The 19,580-nt window shown below is 39.5% G+C and overlaps 1 protein-coding gene and 1 long non-coding RNA gene across 2 annotated transcripts in view; one reads left to right on the forward strand and one right to left on the reverse strand.

Annotated features, from left to right (window-relative positions):
* LOC122447477 (ATP-binding cassette sub-family C member 4-like) overlaps positions 1–19,580 on the forward strand; it is a 1,659,665-nt gene that overhangs the window by 774,282 nt on the left and 865,803 nt on the right. The window lies entirely within an intron of this gene.
* Positions 4,120–19,578, reverse strand: LOC122447488. Its single transcript, XR_006271255.1, has 3 exons — positions 19,482–19,578; positions 18,119–18,121; positions 4,120–4,130 (listed from the first exon to the last, which is right to left on the reverse strand). It is a non-coding gene; the product is annotated as an uncharacterized LOC122447488 (long non-coding RNA).

Here is a 19,580-nt window from a genome sequence, read left to right on the forward strand (position 1 = left end):
CAGCTATTATCTCCTCGAATATTTTCTCATGGCCTTTCTTTTTGTCTTCTTCTTCTGGGACTCCTATGACTCGAATGTTGGGGCGTTTCACATTGTCCCAGAGGTCCCTGAGGTTGTCCTCATTTCTTTTGATTCTTTTTTCTTTTTTCCTCTCTGCTTCATTTATTTCCACCATTTTATCTTCTACCTCACTTATCCTATGTTCTGCCTCTGTTATTCTACTGTTGGTTCCCTTCAGAGTGTTGTTATCTCATTTATTGCATTGTTCCTTTTTAATTGACTCTTTTTATTTCTTCTAGGTCCTTGTTAAACATTTCTTGAATCTTTTCAATCCTTGTCCCCAGGCTATTTATTTGTAAATCCATTTTGTTTTCAAAATTTTGGATCATTTTTATTATCATTATTCTAAATTCTTTTTCAGGTAGATTCCCTATCTCCTCCTCTTTTGTTTGGCTTAGTGGGCATTTTTCATGTTCCTTTACCTGCTGGGTATTTCTCTACCTTTTCATCTTGTTTAGATTGCTGGGTTTGGGGTGGCCTTTCTGTATTCTTGTGGTCTGTGGTTCCTTTTTATTGTGGAGGTTTCTCCCAGTGGGTGGGGTTGGACAATTTGCTTGTCAAGGTTTCCTGGTTAGGGAAGCTTGTGTCGGTGTTCTGTTGGGTGGAGCTGGATTTCTTCTCTCTGGGGTGCAATGGAGTGTCCAGTAGTGAGTTTTGAGATGGGTCTATGTGTTTGATGTGACTTTGGGCAGCCTGTATGTTGACACTCAGGTCTATGTTCCTGCAGTGCTGGAGAATTTGCATGGTATGTCTTGCTCTGGATCTTATTGGCTCTTGTGTGCTGGTTGGTTTCAGTGTAGGTATGGAGGCTTTTGGATGATCTCTTATTACTTAATGTTCCCTGTAGTCAGGAGTTCTCTGGTGTTCTCAGGTTTTGGGGTTAAGTCTCCTGCCTCTGGATTTCAGTCTTATTCTTCCAGTAGTTTCCAGACTTCTCCAACTATGCAGCACTGTTAATAAAACTTCTAGGTTGATGGTGAAAAGATTCTCCACAGTGAGGGACACCCAGCGAGGTTCACAGATTTACATGAAGAAGAGGAGAGGGAGGAAGGAGATAGAGATGAGCAGAAGGAGAAAAAGGGGGACTCAAGAGGAGAGAGATAGAGCTACACAGTACTCTGTCCCCTAAGTGTTCTCCATAGCCCAGAACACCCACAGAGATTCACAGAGTTGGATTGAGAAGAGACGGGGGAGGGAGGAAATAGAGGTGATCTGGGGGAGAGAAAGGAGTGTCAAAAGGGGGAGAGAGTAATGATCACACTCCTGAGTAAAAATGGGTACTGAATATTGGATTCTTAAATGTTCAAAATTGATATCAAATATTGAAAAACAAAGATTAAAAGTCTAGAGTACAGGTTAGACTCTTAAAAATACAATATTAAAAACAAAAAATTAAGGAAGTATATATGAAGTTTGCTTTAAAATAGGGTCTTTTTTTTCTTTTAAGGTTATAGTAGGTTATGGAAATGAAAATTAAGAAGTAATAGAGGAGTAATAGAGGATTTTAAAAAAAGAAAAAATAAACTTTTTTTTAATTTAAAAAATATTAAAATTATATCTAGGAATTTCTCTGGAGCTGTTGTGAGCAGTATGGCTTCAGTTCAGTTTCAGATAGCTCCTTGTTCCAGCTTACACTTCTCAATATCTATAGGCCCCTTCTGGTGTAGTTGGTGTTAACTACAGGGATTTTAATCTGTTGCACCTGTCACTTCTGAAGCGATTCCCTTTGTTTATTTGACTTTTGTTTGCAGGTCTCTACAGTGTCTAATTTTCGCCCTGACACAAGTGGGCGGAGTTGGTCTCTTGTTTAGGTTCGCTTGTTTAGCCATGCTGTGGGGAGGTAGGGGCACTGCAGACAAATGTCACTGGCGTGTGTGGGGAGCACTCGTAGTGTTTTGGCCACACTGGGTTTGCCCCCGCTCATGGTGCGTGTGATTTCCCCATCTACACTGCTCAGGCTCCAGGTTGCTCTACAGGAAGCGGGCCCTGAGTTGCTTGCACTTCCCAGGCCTAAGCGGCTCAGGTTCCAGTTTTCAGGTACTCCACAAAAGCGCAGACTCGGTTGGCCCTGAGTTTTGTGCCTTCCCCAGCTGGAGCAGCTCAGGCAGCCAGGAGCTTGATGAGTGCACTCTCCCCAGGTGCAGTGCACCTTATCCCCTCCACGGTCCCAGCCTCAATTTCCAGTCGTGCTGGTCCAGTGCGCCTTGCGTCTGTTCTGGGGAGCTGGTCTCTAGCTGCGACCCTCCCAGCAGATGTCAACTGTCCAGAATCTCAGGAAGTCTTTGGTTATAAACTGGAAGCCTGTTTGCAGTCTCTGGGGCCGAATTTGTCCCTTTTCCCTTCCCCCTGCCTCCTGCCTCCAGCGGGGGATGGGCCGGTCCGCAGCAGGCTAGCTCTTCTTGGGAATTGCTCAGTCCTTCTCTCTCTCTCTCTCTCTCTCTCTCTCTCTCTCTCTCTCTCTCGCTATCCCACAGTTTAAGTTGCTATCTCACGTTAGCTCCCTCCGATTGCCCTCAGAGCATTCAGGCCCAGTCCTTACCCTAAGCAATGCCGCCCGCTCCTCTCTGTTCAGCCCCCACTTGCTGGTGGCAGATGCAAGCGCCTGGGGTACTTTTCTGCTGGGAGTTGCTTTTAGGCATGTAATCTGTGGGTTTAATTTATTTTTCCTCCCAGTTAGGTTGCCCTCCGAGATTCGAAAACTTCCCCCAGACCCGCCAGTGAGAGGGTTTCCTGGTGTTTGGAAACTTCCTCTATTAAGACTCCCTTCCCAGGATGGGTCTCCGTCCCTAACTCTTTTGTCTCTCTTTTTACTTTTATATTTTGTCCTACCTCCTTTCGAAGACAATGGGCCACTTTTCTGGGTGCCTGATCTGCTAGCGATCAGAAGTTGTTTTGTGGAGTTTGCTCAGCATTCAAATGTTCTTTCAATGAATTTGTAGGGGAGACATTGGTCTCCCCGTCCTTTTCCTCTGCCATCTTAGCTCCTCCCCCACATAAGTGTTTTGGACTGAAGGTATTCCTTTTAGACCCCAATGAGATGCCACCTCCCATCCCTTAAGAGATCTACTATCCAAAAAAAAACAAAATAAAGATGATTAAGGTAGTAGATTTTATGTGTATTTTGCCACAATTAATTTTTTTTATGATGTCCCTTTCAGGAAAAATGGAAAGAAATTTTCAACACAATCTCTGTAGTTAAAAATTTCCTCTGGTTATTACATTCATGACTTAATGAAATAGTAGAAAACAATTGAGTTTAGATTCTCAAGTTTTAGGTTTTGATTGTATCCATCTCTGAAATGGACCAAAGAAGACTAGTCAACAGAAATAATGGGTGTGTCTATAAAGTACTTTTATATCCTTGGATGAAAGGATCTAGAAATATGCCCTGAGTTATTTAGTTAATTTAATTTTTAATTATCTAATGGTTGATATATTGACATAGTGTTGAGTCACTATTCAGGCTTCCCTGATAGCTCAGTTGGTAAATCCGCCTGCAAAGCAGGAGACCCTGGTTCGATCCCTGGGTGGGGGAGATCCCCTGGGGTATAGTCTACCCACTCCAGTATTCTTGGGCTTCCCTTGTGGCTCAGCTGGTAAAAAATTCACCTGGAATGCGGGAGATCTGGGTTTGATCTCTGGGTTGGGAGGATCCCCTGGAGAAGGGAAAGGCTACCCATTCCAGTATTCTGGCCTGGAGAATTCCATATTGTCCATGGGATCGGAAAGAGTTGGACATGACTGAGCGACTTTCACTTACTTACTTACTGAACCACTGTACAGCAAAATGACTCAGTTATACATTCCTTTTCATATTCTTTCCCTTTATAGTTTATTATAGGATATAGAACATAGTTCCTGGTTCTAAACAGTAGTATCTTGTTATTTATCCATTCTATACATATCGGTTTGTACCCGCTAATCCCAAACTTCCAATGCATCCCTGTCCTACCTGGCTCCCTGTTGGTAGCTACCAGGCTTTTTTCTATGTCCCTGATTGATTTTCTGTTTCATAGATAGGTTCATTTGTGTAATATTTTAGTTCTACATATAAGTGATATGTCATTTGTCTTTCTGCCTTGTGTTATTTTTAAAGCTTCTTAATAAGAAAAGTTTGTATGCTTGTTTTCATTTTCATTCATTTCTATACATATTTTGATTTCTTTTTTGATTTCTTCTATGATTTGTTGGTTATTCAGAAGCGTGTTATTTAGCCTCCATATGTTTGAATTTTTAACAATTTTTTTCCTGTAATTGAGATCTAATCTTACTGCACTGTGGTCAGAAAAGATGACAGGAATGATTTCAATTTTTTTGAATTTTCCAAGACCAGATTTATGGCCCAGGATGTGATCTATTCTGGAGAAGGTTCCGTGTGCACTTGAGAAAAAGGTGAAGTTGATTGTTTTGGGGTGAAATGTCCCATAGATATCAATTAGGTCTAGCTGGTCCATTGTGTCATTTAAGGTTTGTGTTTCCTTGTTAATTTTCTGTTTAGTTGATCTATCCATAGTTGTGAGTGGGGTATTAAAGTAATACAGAAGAGAACTATATAAATAAAAATAAATGAAAATGTTGAGTACTTCCTGGTTCTGTCAGTAATGTTTGGAAGCACATCTGAGCAAAGACTAAAATACCTGGTGATACCTTGGCATCACCAGGTTTTGGTTCTATTCCATCAGTTTTCACCCTACTTTTGAGCATGCTCTATGTACATACCAGATATTATAAAACAATGCGAAGATTTGTGTCTATGTAGATAATGATCACCAACTTTTATAAACACAGAACCTTTGTTATTCTACTATATATGCCTTTGTCTCAAAGGCACAATATTGGTTGATAAAGAGAGAGAATCTGGAGAGACTGGGCAGTATGTAAGGAGTTCCAGGAAATCAGTCAGTTTTAAGAGTGTAGTTGTTTTTGTTCAGTCACTCAGTGTCCGATTCTTTGTAACCTTATGAACTGCAGCACACTAGGCTTCCCTGTCCTTCACCATCTCCCAGAGTTTGATCAAACTCATGTCCATTGGGTTGGTGATACCATCCAACCATTTCATCCTCTGTCATCCCCTTCTCCTCCTGCCTTCATGCTCTCCAAGCATCAGGGTCTTTTCCAATGAGTCCACTGAGTCGGCTCTTCACATCAGTTGGCCAGGGTATTAAGAGTGTAGACCAAGTGTCAATATAACCCACATTTTTATTTCTGCTCTGCCTCATATGACTGTGAGGCCTTGGGGAAGTCACTTGACTACCAAGGTTCAGCAACTTCTTCCTTAAACCAAGTTTATGAACTACTGCTGCATAGATTTGTTGTGAATATATTAGTGGTCGAGAAAATGTTTGTCTCCATGCCTGGTTCTTGGGAATGCTCAGCCAATAGGAACAATTATTATTCTTTAAGAATCAGGGCAGTGGACTTTTAGGGATTATTTCCACTTAAGACAAAAACACATTTTGGAACAACTTTGGTTTTTAATTTCTATTTAGGTTTTTGGTGATTTTTGGTGATTTTCTTTTGTGGTCTTTGGTGAATAATTATTGCTTATAAACCAAATTGTTTATATAAATTAAACAGTGAAAAAGAAAAAAAAAAACACAGTAGGAGTTTTAGGGAAAAACATAACAGAGAAATTTGTCTAAGGTCTTTTCTATGAGCAACAAAAGGAGAGAATATCACTTTTACATTTCCTTTAATTTCTGGCTCCCCACCCCCACAAAGTTCTTTCTTGACCACTGCCCTCTACCCATATTTTAGCCTTTTCCCCTGCCATCTCCGACTTGATTCTCACAATTCTCTTGTTATCCTTATCTGACAGATTTAAAAACTGAGGCACTGAGAGTTTAACCCACTTACCAAGTAAGCAGCAGAGCCGGGGTTCAAAATTTTGTATGTCTCTGTGTTTGTGTGGTTTTAATTGAAACCATAGTTGATTTACAGTGTTTCAGGTGTACAGTCAAGTGATTCAGTGGTGTGTATATATATATATATATTCATATATATATATATTCTTTTTTAGATTCTTTTTCATTATAGGTTATTGCAAAATATTGAGTATAGTTCCCTGTGTTACACAATAGGTCCTTGTTTATTTATTTCATATATATATATATGTGTATATCTGTTAATCACAAATTTCTCATTTATCCCTTGCCCCTGATTTCTCCATTGGTAGCCATTAGTTCGTTTTCTATGTCTGTGAGTTTGCTTTGTAAATAATTGTGTTTCTATCTCTTGTTTTAGATTCTACATGTAAATGACATTATACACATACATATACATGCACTGTCTGACTTACCGCAATATGATAATCTCCAAGTCCATCCATATTGCTGTAAATGGCATTATTTCATTCTTTCTTATGGTTGGGCAATATTCCACTGTGTGTGTGTGTGTGTGTGTGTGTGCGCGCGCATGCACGCGCGCGCATGAATGTTCTTGTATTCGTACATGCCAGCTCATTCATGTCTGATTCTTTGTTACCCATGGGCCGTAGTCCACCAGGCTCCTCTCTCCATGGGATTATCCTGGTAAGAATACTGGAGTGGTTTGCCATTTCCTCATCTGCATGATCTTCCTGATCCAAGGATTGAATCTGCATCTCCTATGGCTCCTGCATTGTCTGGCAAATTCTTTACAACTGAGCCACCTGGGAAGTCCATGTATGTGTGGTGTATATATACATATGTATGTGTGTGTGTGTGTGTGTGTATATATATATATATATATATACAAACACCACATTTTATCTATTCATCTGTCAGTGAACATGTAGGTTGCTTTCATGTCTTATAAGTAGTGCTGCTCTGAACATTGGGGGTGCATTTATCTTTTTGAATTAGGGGTTTAATCTTTTCTAGATACATGACTAGGGATGGGATTGCTAGATCATATGGTAATTTTTTTTTCCAGTTTTTAAAGAAACCTCCATACTGTTTTCCATAATAGCTGCACCAGTTTACATTCCCATCACAGTGCAGGAAGGTTCCCTTTTTTCCACACCCTACTCAATATTTATTTTTTTGTAGACATTTTAATGATGGCCATTGGGACTGGTATGATGTACTGACTCACTGTAGTTTGGATTTGCATTTCTGGAACAAGAGACTGGCTGCAAATCAGGAATTCTGAAACAACAGACTGGTTCCAAATCAGGAAAGGAGTATGTCAAGGCTGTATATTGTCACTGTGCTTATTTAACTTATATGCAGAGTACATCATGCAAAATGCTGGACTGGATGGAGCCCAAGCTGGAATCAAGATTGCTTGGAAAAATATAAATAATCCCAGATATGCAGATGACACCACCCTTATGGCAGAAAGTGAAGAAGAACTAAAGAGCCTTTTGATGAAAGTGAAAGAGGAGCATGAAAAAGTTGACTTAAAACTCAACATTCAGAAAACTAAGATCATGGTATCTGATCCCATCACTTCATGGGAAATAGATGGGGAAGCAGTGGCAAACTTTATTTTCTTGGGCTCCAAAATCACTGCAGATGGTGATTGCAGCCATGAGATTAAAAGACACTTGCTCCTTGAAAGAAAAACTATGACCAACCTAGACAGCATATTAAAAAGCAGAGACATTACTTTGCCGACAAAGTTCTGTCTAGTTAAAAGCTATGGTTTTTCCAGTAGTCATGTATGGATGTGATTGTTGGACTATAAAGAAAGCTGAGTGCCGAAGAATTGATGCTTTTGAACTGTGGTGTTGGAGAAGACTTGATGGACATGAGTTTGAGAAAGCTGCAAGAGTTGGTGATGGACAGGGAAGCCTGGTGTGCTGCAGTCCATGGGGTCGCAAAGAGTTGGACACAACCGAGTGACTGAACTGAACTGAATCATTTGTGATATTGAGTATTTCTTCATGTGCCTGTTGGCCATTGGCATGTCGTCTTTGGAGAAATGTCTGTTTAGATCTCCTGCCCATTTTTTGATTTTTTTTTTCTTTTTTGAAATTCAGCTGTAAAACTGTTTTACATACAGAAATCTGTTGCATTTCTATATATTAACAACAAAATATCAGAAAGAGAAGTGAAGGGGAAAATTCTCATTTAGCATTGCATCAAAAATAAATAAATAAAATAAACCCAAGGAATAAAGCTACCTAAGGAGACAACAGACCTGCATTCCAAAGACTACAAGACACTGTTGAAAGACATTTAAAATAGCTGAACAGATGGAAAGATATACCATGTTCTGGGATTGGAAGACTCTATTGTTAAAATGACCATATTATCCAATTCAACCTACAGATCTAGTGCAATCCCTATCAAATTGCCATTGGGCTTTTTCACATAACTAGAACAAAAAAAAAATTTTTTTTTTTAATTTTTTGTATCGAAACAGAAAAGACTTTGAATCGCCAAAACAATCCTGAGAAAGAAGAATGGAGCTGGAGTAACAACATTCCCTGGCTTCAGTCCATCCTTAAAGCTACAGTAATAAAAACAGTATGGCAATGGCATAAAAACCAGTCACATAGATTACTGGAACAGCATAGAAAGTCCAGAAATAAACCCACAGGTCAATTAGTCTGTGACAAAGGAAGCAAGAATATACAATGGAGAAAAGACAGTCTCTTTAATAAGTCGTGCTGGAAAACCTGAACAGCTATATGTAAAACAATGAAATTAGAACATTCCCCAACACCATATACAAAAATAAACTCAAAATGAATTAAAGATCTAAATGTAAGACCAGACCCTATAAAATTCATAGAGGAAAACATAGGCAGAGCAATGTTTGACATAAATTGCCACAGTATTTTCTTGGATTCATCTCCTAGAGTAATGGAAACAAAAGCAAAAATAAACAAACGGGACCTAATTAAACTTAAAATCTTTGCACAGTGAAGCTTAACAAATGAAAAGCATAACATAATGAAAACACAACTTTTAGAATGGGAGGAAATATTCACAAATGATATGTCCCATAAGTGATTAATTTCCAAAATATACAAACAGGATCCAAATTTATTTTAAGGAGATTTCCAACTCCAGAGCCTGAGCAGCTAACCATTCTGCTGGTGACTTCAACACACTGTTGGACTGCGGTCTGCAGTACAGCTGCTTTTTTTCACAGTTTCATGTGCACCCATATACCATACACACACACAAACTCACACACATACACACTCAGTTCAGTTCACTCAGTCCTGTCCAACTCTTTGTGACCCCATGGACTGCAGTATGCCAGGCTTCCCTGTCCATCACCAACTTCTAGTGCTTTCTCAAACTCATGTCCATTGAGTTGATGATGCCATCCAACCATCTCATCCTCTGTCATCCCCTTTTCCTCCTACCTTCAGTCTTTCCCAGCATCAGGGTCTTTTCTAGTGAGTCAGTTCTTTGCATCAGGTGGCCAAAGTATTGGAGTTTCAGCTTCAGCATCAGTCCTTCCAATGATATTCAGGACTGATTTCCTTTAGGATGGACTGGTTAGATCTCCTTGCAGTCCAAGGGACTCTCAAGAGTCTTCTCCAACACCACAGTTCAAAAGCATCAATTCTTCGGTGCTCAGCTTTCCTTATAGTCTAACTCTCACATCCATGCATGACTTCTGGAGAAACCAAAGCTTTGACTAGACGGACCTTTGTTGGCAAAATAATGTCTCTGCTTTTTAATATGCTATCTAGGTAGGTCATAACTTTTCTTCCAAGGAGCAAGCATCTTTTAATTTCATGGCTGCAGTGACCATCTGAAGTGGTTTTAGAGGCCAAAAAATACACACTCACAGAGGAACAAAGATTTTACAAAACAATATTACTCTTGGTCTGTGCGCTGACATTTTCTATTATATCAATTCTATTCTAGTTCATATAAAAGAGAAGATGATGGTTACAAGGTGGCAAAATTGACTTTTTAATCCATTGGTTGCACCTGCAGTTTGGCAAATACTATCCCTTAGTGTCCTGTCCCTGTTGGGCTGGGCTCCTGATCCATGTTAGCAACATGCTGGGAGCTTCACTGTTGTTCGAGCTTTTCACAACAGCTCTGCAGTGTTAGTTTCATTTTTCCAGTAAGAGAACTAGGGCTTCTGGTGATAATTAACAATTAATAATTAACATTCTCTGGGTCAAATGGCTAACAAGCAGTAGAGTCAGAATTTAGAACTGTACTTTTTTAAAATAAATGTTCAGTTCAGTTCAGTTCAGTCGCTCAGTCATGTCCAACTCTTTGTGACCCCATGAATCGCTCACACCAGGCCTCCCTGTCCATCACCAACTCCCGGAGTTTACTCAAACCCATGTCCATCGAGTCGGTGATGCCATCCAACCATCTCATCCTCTGTCGTCCCCTTCTCCTCCTGCCCCCAGTCCCTCCTAGCATCAGGGTCTTTTCCAATGAGTCAACTCTTCGCATGAGGTGACCAAAGTATTGGAGTTTCAGCTTCAGCATCATTCCTTCCAAAGAACACCCAGGACCCATCTCCTTTAGGATGGACTGGTTGGATCTCCTTGCAGTCCAAGGGACTCTCAAGAGTCTTCTCCAATACCACAATTCAAAAGCATCAATTTTTCGGTGCTCAGCTTTCTTCACAGTCCAACTCTCACATCCATACATGACCACTGGAAAAACCATAGCCTGACCAGATGGACCTTTGCTGGCAAAGTAATGTCTCTGCTTTTTAATATGCTGTCTAGGTTGGTCATAACTTTCCTTCCAAAGAGTAAGTGTCTTTTAATTTCATGGCTGAAATCACCATCTGCAGTGATTTTGGAGCCCACAAAAATAAATTCTGACACTGTTTCCACTGTTTCCCCATCTATTTCCCATGAAGTGATGGGACCAGATGCCATGATCTTAGTTTTCTGAATGTTGAGCTTTAAGCCAACTTTTTCACTCTCCTCTTTCACTTTCATCAAGAGGCCCTTTAGTTCTTCTTCACTTTCTGCCATAAGGGTGGTGTCATCTGCATATCTGAGGTTATTGATATTTCTCCCAGTAATCTTGATTCCAGCTTGGACTTCTTCCAGCCCAGCGTTTCTCATGATGTACTCTGCATATAAGTTAAATAAGCAGGGTGACAATATACATCCTTGACATACTCCTGTTCCTATTTGGAATCAGTCTGTTGCTCCATGTCCAGTTCTAACTGTTGCTTCCTGACCTGCATATAGGTTTCTCAAGAGGCAGGTCAGGTGGTCTGGTATTCCCATCTCTTTCAGAATTTTCCACAGTTTATTGTGATCCACACAGTCAAAGGCTTTGGCATAGTCAATAAAGCAGAAATAGATGTTAGTTGAACTGAATAATGTTCTTATCAGATATTGTCCCCATTTTTTCCTACCATCCCACTCAAAAGGATTCTTCAAACTACAGCAGAAGTGAATAAGTATAAATCTGAGATATACTACTCCTAGTGCTGTGTCCCTTCATTTGGACAGTGTCAGTTTAGACATGGGTTATTCACTTGTATGTCATGTGCCAATGTATCAGGAAAAGATACTCAGAATTTTACCCTTCCTCAGCCAAGAGCCGTTTGACTTTTCAATGCCTTGCTGGCTTCAGAGATGGAAAAAAATCTGTTGGTGTGGTTACTTGAAATTACTTGTCTAAGCGCAAAGAACTTGCATCCCCTTTCTCTTGAAATGAATAGGAAACAGTGATGCTTGTGTCTCAACACTCTGATTTCAGGAACCTAGTAAGCTGAGAGTAGATTCTGAAGAGGGAAAGCCAGTACTGTTTTGTGAGTTGCCTCACTAGGGTGATGCAGGTCTGCAACATCTTTCCTGGCTCCCTGTTCCCTATGATCCTGGAACAGGAGCAAGCTTCTGGATGATCCCTCTCTCTCCCAGGGTCACCCCCATCACTGCTGACCATACTATAAGCAGGTCAGAATTGGTGAAGACATGATAGCAACATAGACCTTTGTAGAGACCAGAGACAGGGGAGTGGGGACATAGACAATCAGTCCTGTAGTCCTGAGGGGAACTTTCAGACAGATACTATAATCTTAAGAATTAACTCCTCAATTTGTTTTCATGATTTAAAAAGTAAACAAAACATGAACATTTTTTCTAGATAATTTCCTTAAACAGAACAAGTAGATGAAATATGTGTGTTATTTATGCTCAGGATCTGAAGTAGATAAGTATGTTCCCCAGAAAGAACATCAAGGTGAGATTATATTGAGGGAGTAGCTGCTTATCTGAAAGGATCTGGAAAGTGGATTTCAGAACCTGTTTGGATGATTCTCTGCACCTTATGCTACTGGCACAAAGAATGTGTTTTCAGTTGAAGAGGGATTCCATGCAAATTCAGTATTTATATTTACATTGCAAGTGTTGGCACAGCCATCATCTTAAGCGTGATTAATCAGATTTATTTTTATATTTGATAATTTTTTAAAATCAAAGCAAAAACTGAGTATTTTTTTAAACAGCTCTCTCTGTTCTTTTGATATTTCCATTCCCTGAGTTTTCTTCAGTAGGTTGAAGGTGAACCAGTGCTATTTTGACTTCTCCCTGATTACCTGTTTTTTTCCCCCTTTTTTCTTACTGAGGGAAAAAAAAAAAGAAATGGAAACAGAAGAGGTGGATGTACTGTTACTAGTAAAGAAATACAACTAAAATATAGCCTAATACCATCAGCCCTTTGTTTCTGACACTGGAGTCATTATTAAATCCCATGGAACTTCTCTCTGAAACCCCTGAAGGAGTATTTTGTGGGACTTAAATTCTTTTCCTTTCTTGGATAAAGAATGTTTTCTTCTGATTCTTGTTGATGATCAGTTCATTCAGAGGGTATAGGATTTAAAAAGAAAAAGAAACCAAGATTTAAAGCAACTTCAGGTGATTCCTCATTTTTGAAACAGGGATGCTAGCTATCTCTTAAATAAGGTCCTCTGATTAGAAATGAGAACATATCTCTTAGGAAGCAGCAGCAGTAGCTACACTTGAGAATATTCTTTAGTGGAGATCAGTTTCCTAGTTTGGGACTGAGAAGATTAGGGTAAAGTGTTTTGCCTTATCTGCTTTGTTTGTAACCACTTGTATGTTTTTTCCTTCATCCCAGGTTGTTTTAAACCTCTGAAGGTTAGTGGGTAAGGTTTCTTTGTAAGATGATAGGGTTGTTTTCCAGCACCCTATACAAAAGGTCTAATATGTTTGCTATTTTTAGTTTTGCAGTTGTGCCAAGGGATTATCAGTTTACCACATTAAATATTCTGAATCAGAGTGGCCGTTTTTGGATCACATGGCTAATATACTCTTGTGTTATATTAGAAACAAAGGAAAGAATTAGTATTGACTATTGCACAAATGGTTAAAAAGTGTAAACTTTAAACCATGATAAAAACAGTTTTGAATCTAAAGTTCCATTTGAAATATATTGAATAAGAATGTCTGTTTTCCTCACACTTCAGTGCCAGCTCTGTGGCTTTATGCTTAGTTGCTCAGTCGTGTCCGACTCTTTTTGAGTCCATGGATTGTAGCCCACCAGGCTCTTCTGTCCATGGGATTTTCCAGGCAAGAATATTGGAGTGGGTTGCTGTTTCCTTCTCCAGAGGATCTTCCTGACCTAAACAGCAACCCCAAGTCTCCTGTGTCTCCTGCATTGCATTGTGCCTCTTTACCTGCAGAGCTACTGACTCTTATTATATGGGATTTAATTATGTACCTTCAGAAAAAATACACATGGGGCAATAAGTTTAGTGTTTGTTTACATGCAGGTTGTGTGTCCTACCATCTCTATACTGAAGTGTTCTGCCTGTACTTGTTTATAAGATTAATTTATTAAGTTTATTGCTTGGAGGTAATTTAATAGTGTCTATCAGAAATGATCATTCATATACCTTATCTGCTCTTGCTGTATGTGTCTACCATGAATACATGCATTACCTTCTGAAGATAATATAATAGTTTCTTATTTGGCAAGTGATGAAGTAGAATGAGTAGAAACTGAAATGAACACCACCCATAAAACACACTGACATATTAAAACAGACATTTTTCACAAATTGCCTGCTGGCTTTAAAGAAAAATGTAGCTTCAGTTAATGTTTTAATAAGTCTTTCTTTTTATTATACAAGTTTTGCTTAAAATTTTACTGATTTTGAACTATATATTTGGCATGTTATAGTGAAAAGAAATAGTCTAATTTACTAAACTATGTTATTCTGTCTAATACTGCTAAGTAAACATATATAATTGCTCAATATATGCTTCTAGTCTGACAGTGTAGATTTAAGTGAGGACTTACTACAATGCCTAGTTTTTGTTCTTTTTGGATGACACTCAGCAGTGGTTTGGTGATAATTACCAGAACCTCCTTGGGGTTTCCCAGGTGGCACAGTGGTAAAGAATACACCTGCCAATGCAGGATACGCAAGAAACATAGATTTGATCCCGGGGTCAGGAAGATCTGGAGTAGGCAATGGCTACCCGACCCAGTATCCTTGCCTGCAAAATTCCATGGACAGAGCAGCCTGGCGGGCTATAGGCAGTGGGGTCGCAAAGAGTCAGACATGACTGAGCACAACAACAGGAACAACAATAAAACCTCCTTACGGCCTACAGAGTGTCTGAGGCTCTGATTGAAGCTCAGCCTGAAGTAGTTTCAGGCGCAGGTCAGGGACTGAGAAGTAAGGGACTCTTCTTTCTACAAAGAATCCCGCTTTAGTCCCCCAGTGTTTGGAAAGCTTCATCACCTACTAGGAGATTTCTAAAGAGAGGGTGAGGCAGGTGATAATAGAGACAGGGTCTGATTATGAAATCAATAATTAAAATTTAAATAGGGTCCCTGGGACTGTTCTCCTGAACCTCTGAAACCACCCTTCACAAATGTGCTTATACTATGAGTTCTTTCATTGCTTAAGGAAGGAAGAAAGGTCTTTTAAAAATAAAGTGATTTTTTTTCATATATTGTTGTTCAGTCACTCAGTAATGCCTGACTCTTTGTGACTCCATGGACTGCAGCATGCCAGGCTTCCCTGTCCTTCACCACCTTTCAGAGGTTTCTCAAACTCATATCCATTGAGTCAGTGATGCCATCCAACCATCTCATCCTCTGTCATCTCCTTCTCCTCCTGCCTTCAGTCTTTCCCAGGGTCAGGGTCTTTTCTAATGGTCGGATCTTCACATCAGGAGGCCAAAGTATTAGACATTCAGCTTCAGCATCAGTCCTTCTAGTGAATATTCAGGATTGATTTTTTTTTTTCATGATTAACTGGTTTAATCTCCTTGCAGTCCAAGGGACTCTCAAGAGTCTTCTCCAACACCACAATTCAAAAGCACCAGTTGTTCTCCGACATAAATCACAGCAGGATCCTCTATGACCCACCTCCCAAAATATTAGAAATAAAAGCAAAAATAAACAAATGGGACCTAATGAAACTTAAAAGCTTTGGCACAACAAAGGAAACTATAAGCAAGGTGAAAAGACAGCCCTCAGATTGGGAGAAAATAATAGCAAATGAAGAAACAGACAAAGGATTAATCTCAAAAATATACAAGCAACTCCTGAAGCTCAATTCCAGAAAAATAAATGACCCAATCAAAAAATGGGCCAAAGAACTAAACAGACATTTCTCCAAAGAAGACATACAGATGGCTAACAAACACATGAAAAGATGCTCAACATCACTCATTATCAGAGAAATGCAAATCAAAACCACAATGAGGTACCATTACACGCCAGTCAGGATGGCTGCTATCCAAAAGTCTACAAGCAATAAATGCTGGAGAGGGTGTGGAGAAAAGGGAACCCTCTTACACTGTTGGTGGGAATGCAAACTAGTACAGCGCTATGGAGAACAGTGTGGAGATTTCTTAAAAAACTGGAAATAGAACTGCCATATGACCTAGCAATCCCACTTCTGGGCATACACACCGAGGAAACCAGATCTGAAAGAGACACGTGCACACCAATGTTCATCGCAACACTGTTTATAATAGCCAGGACATGGAAGCAACCTAGATGCCCATCAGCAGATGAATGGATAAGGAAGCTGTGGTACATATACACCATGGACTATTACTCGGCCATTAAAAACAATTTATTTGAATCAGTTCTAATGAGATGGATGAAACTGGAGCCCATTATACAGAGTGAAGTAAGCCAGAAAGATAAAGACCAATACAGTATACTAACACATATATATGGAATTTAGAAAGATGGTAATGATAACCCTATATGCAAAGCAGAAAAGGAGACACAGAAGTACAGAACAGACTTTTGGACTCTGTTGGAGAAGGCGAGGGTGGGATGTTCAGAGAGAACAGTATTGAAACAAGTATACTATCAAGGGTGAAACAGATCACCAGCCCAGGTTGGATGAATGAGACTAGTGCTCGGGCCTGGTGCACTGGGAAGACCCAGAGGGATCGGGTAGAGAGGGAGGTGGGAGAGGGGATCGGGATGGGGAATAATACATGTAAATCCATGGCTGATTCATGTCAATATATGACAAAAACCACTACAATATTGTAAAGTAATTAACCTCCAACTAATAAAAATAAATGGAAAAAAAAAAGCACCAGTTCTTTGGCTTTCAGTCTTCTTTATGGTCCAACTCTCACATCCAAACATGTGACTACTGAAAAAATCATAGCTTTGACTAGACTGACCTTTGTTGACAAAGTGATGTCTCTGCTTTTTAATATGCTGTCTAGGTTGGGCATAGCTTTTCTTCCAAGGAGCAACCATCTTTTAATTTCATTGTTGCAGTCACTATCTGCAGTGATTTTTGAGCCCAAAGAAAATTAAGTCTGTCACTGCTTCCATTGTTTCCCCATCTATTTGCCATGAAGTGATGGGACTGGATGCCATGATCTTTGTTTTTTGAACGTTGAGTTTTCAGCCAGGTTTTTCACTTTCCTCTTTCACCTTCATCAAGAGGCCCTTTAGTTCCTCTTCGCCTTCCACCATAAGGGTGGTATGATTTGCATATCTGAGGTTATTGATATTTCTCCCGGCGATCTTGATTCCAGCTTGTGCTTCGTCAAGTCCAGCATTTCACATTTCTGCACAAAATAAATAAGCATGGTTACAATATACAGCCTTGATATACTTCTTTCCCGATTTGGAACCAGTCCATTGCTCCATGTCTGGTTCTAACTGTTGCTTTTTGACTTGGATACAGGTTTTTCAGGAGGCAGGTAAGATGGTCTGGTATTCCCATCTCTAAGAATTTTCCAAAGTTTGTTGTGATCCACACAGTCAAAGGCTTTAGCATAGTCAATGATTTTTTTTTTTCCACAGATTAGCTTAGTAGTGTTAGTCACTCAGTTGAGTTCAACTCTTTGAGATCCCATGGACTGTAGCCCTCTAGGCTCCTCTGTCCATGGAATTCTCCAGGCAAGAAAAGTGGAGTGAGTAACCATTCCCTTCTCCAGGCGATCTTCTCAACCCAGGGATTGAACCCAGGTCTCTTGCATTGCAGGCAGATACTATTCCATTTGAGCCACTGGGAAGGCCATAGATTAACTTAGGTACTCCTTTACCTAAGAATATACATTACCAAAGAATATACTTTGAAAATTAGGTGGACACTTCAAACCTTAGACCTCTTACAGGATGGGAATTTGCTCTATGAGAGGAACCTGAAGGAAAAAAATGTTCAGGTCACATAAAAACTGTGATGGGTAAAGAGACATTCTTGTTATCACTATAAGCAAAGAGACTCTAACTCACTTCTATCAGTTGGGCTGTTTCAGGCCCTTTTTCTCTTCAAATAGAAGTTTTTGAAGAGTCTCTCATTTTGAACCCCAAAGTAGAATGCTGTCCATAGTTTAGGACCTTGGTTGGAAGGTAGAGGGGAGTCAGAGGAAAGGGAGAAACATGGAGAATCAGCCTCCCTTCACCTGGACATATTGTGTAAACCTCATGTACACAGCTAAAGGAAGAGAAATTGCTTACATGTTATAATCTTACAAAGAATAAAAAGTTTTTTTTCTGAAAATCTGAAGTATGATGGTGTTTATTCTCCTGACAAGGAAATCTTACCATTGCTTACATAGTTGTTTAGTCTTTGATCCTAAATCCAAGAGTTTTAAGGGAGACCTTAAATTTGGTTATCAGGATTTTTCAGTTCAGTTCAATAATTGTTTTGAAACATCCTATGACCAGTGATTTTCAGTGCTTTAGAGGCATACAGCCAGTTGATCAGCTTTGTGCAAATGCAGCTATCTTTATAATGTATTTTTAATTTTGGATTTTGCTCAGGGATACATATCTTTTGGTGACATGCCCTGTGCCTTCATGCATTTCTTTCACCAGACATAAAATTAAGAAAACAAGAAAAGATGGTATGGCAGTCTCTCTGTCATTTTCCTTCATGCTGGAGAAAAGAAATGTCTGCATTCATCTTCCTTCTCAGGCTTTTGTGAAGTGAGGAGGAAAGTCCAGCCCCCAGGCCAGGTGGGATTTGAACGTGGTGATTCTGAGCAGTTCTGGGCATTTGTGGAAGATTCAGATCCCCTCTCATTCCCACACATGCACATTGCCTTGTTCTGCCCACTTCCATTAAAGGAGCCAGTTGGGCTCTTCTCTGCTGCCTATATTTTATGATCTTGCTTACTAGAAATTTCCAGAAGAAAATATAAATGGCCTGCATGATCTTATGTACAAGATTCTCTCTTGAAATTCAGAAGGAGGCATATATTTCCAGAGTAATTTACTTGTGGGACCCCCTGAAATAGGGATTAATAAGAAGAACTGTTTAAAATTTTATTATGTCTCATGTCACAGTGGGTTTCAGGTTATCCTGGCCTTGCAGTTCATAAAGAGGTTCTGTGAGGCAGGTCATCCTGACACACAGGTGAGAGAATGTGAGGATCAGCTAATGCAGAATCAGAGGTGATCTTTCCATGGACAGAGGTGCTGCAGGCCCCACTAGTTGACATTCTTTTTGCATGTGTGGAGATCTTCCAGTCACACGTGTGGAGAGACTTCCGATCCCAGAAGGGTGTTAGACGAATGGAGAAAATATCATAGTTTATTCTTCAGTTGAAGTGTGAAAGTATTTAACAGTTTTGCTTTGAGGCACAAACCTTAACTAAATGTGCTCTTGGTATTTCCCAGCATCACACCAGAATTGACAGTTAATTTATGTAGATCTTAATGTAAAGTTTCTCAAGTAATTCTATCCTCAGTTTGTGTGTGTGTGTATGTATGTTTAAGCAGATATTACCAGGAAGGCATTTTTTTTTTTAAATCTTCCCTTCCCTTCTTTAGTCTTTTTTTTTTAGGATGAAAAAACTTCAACACTTTGTTCTGTTAGTGTTCAACAGTCTGGAGGATATTTTGTAGCATACTTTGTACAATGGAAAATTATTTTAGATACATTGTTTTATAAATAAATACAACTCTGTTAATAATTACAGTGAATTTTAATATTTTGTATTTTAATTCTGTTCTATAAATATTGGTGTAAAATAAAAAGAGATTAAGGTAATAACATTCTCTATTTTGTGGCACTTAGGAACCTGTTTTATTCACTGGAACAATGAGGAAAAGTCTGGATCCCTTTAATGAGCATTCAGATGAGGAACTGTGGAATGCCTTAGGAGAGGTAAT

The sequence above is a fragment of the Cervus canadensis genome, chromosome 9, assembly GCF_019320065.1.
Source record: "Cervus canadensis isolate Bull #8, Minnesota chromosome 9, ASM1932006v1, whole genome shotgun sequence".
NCBI lineage: Eukaryota > Metazoa > Chordata > Mammalia > Artiodactyla > Cervidae > Cervus > Cervus canadensis.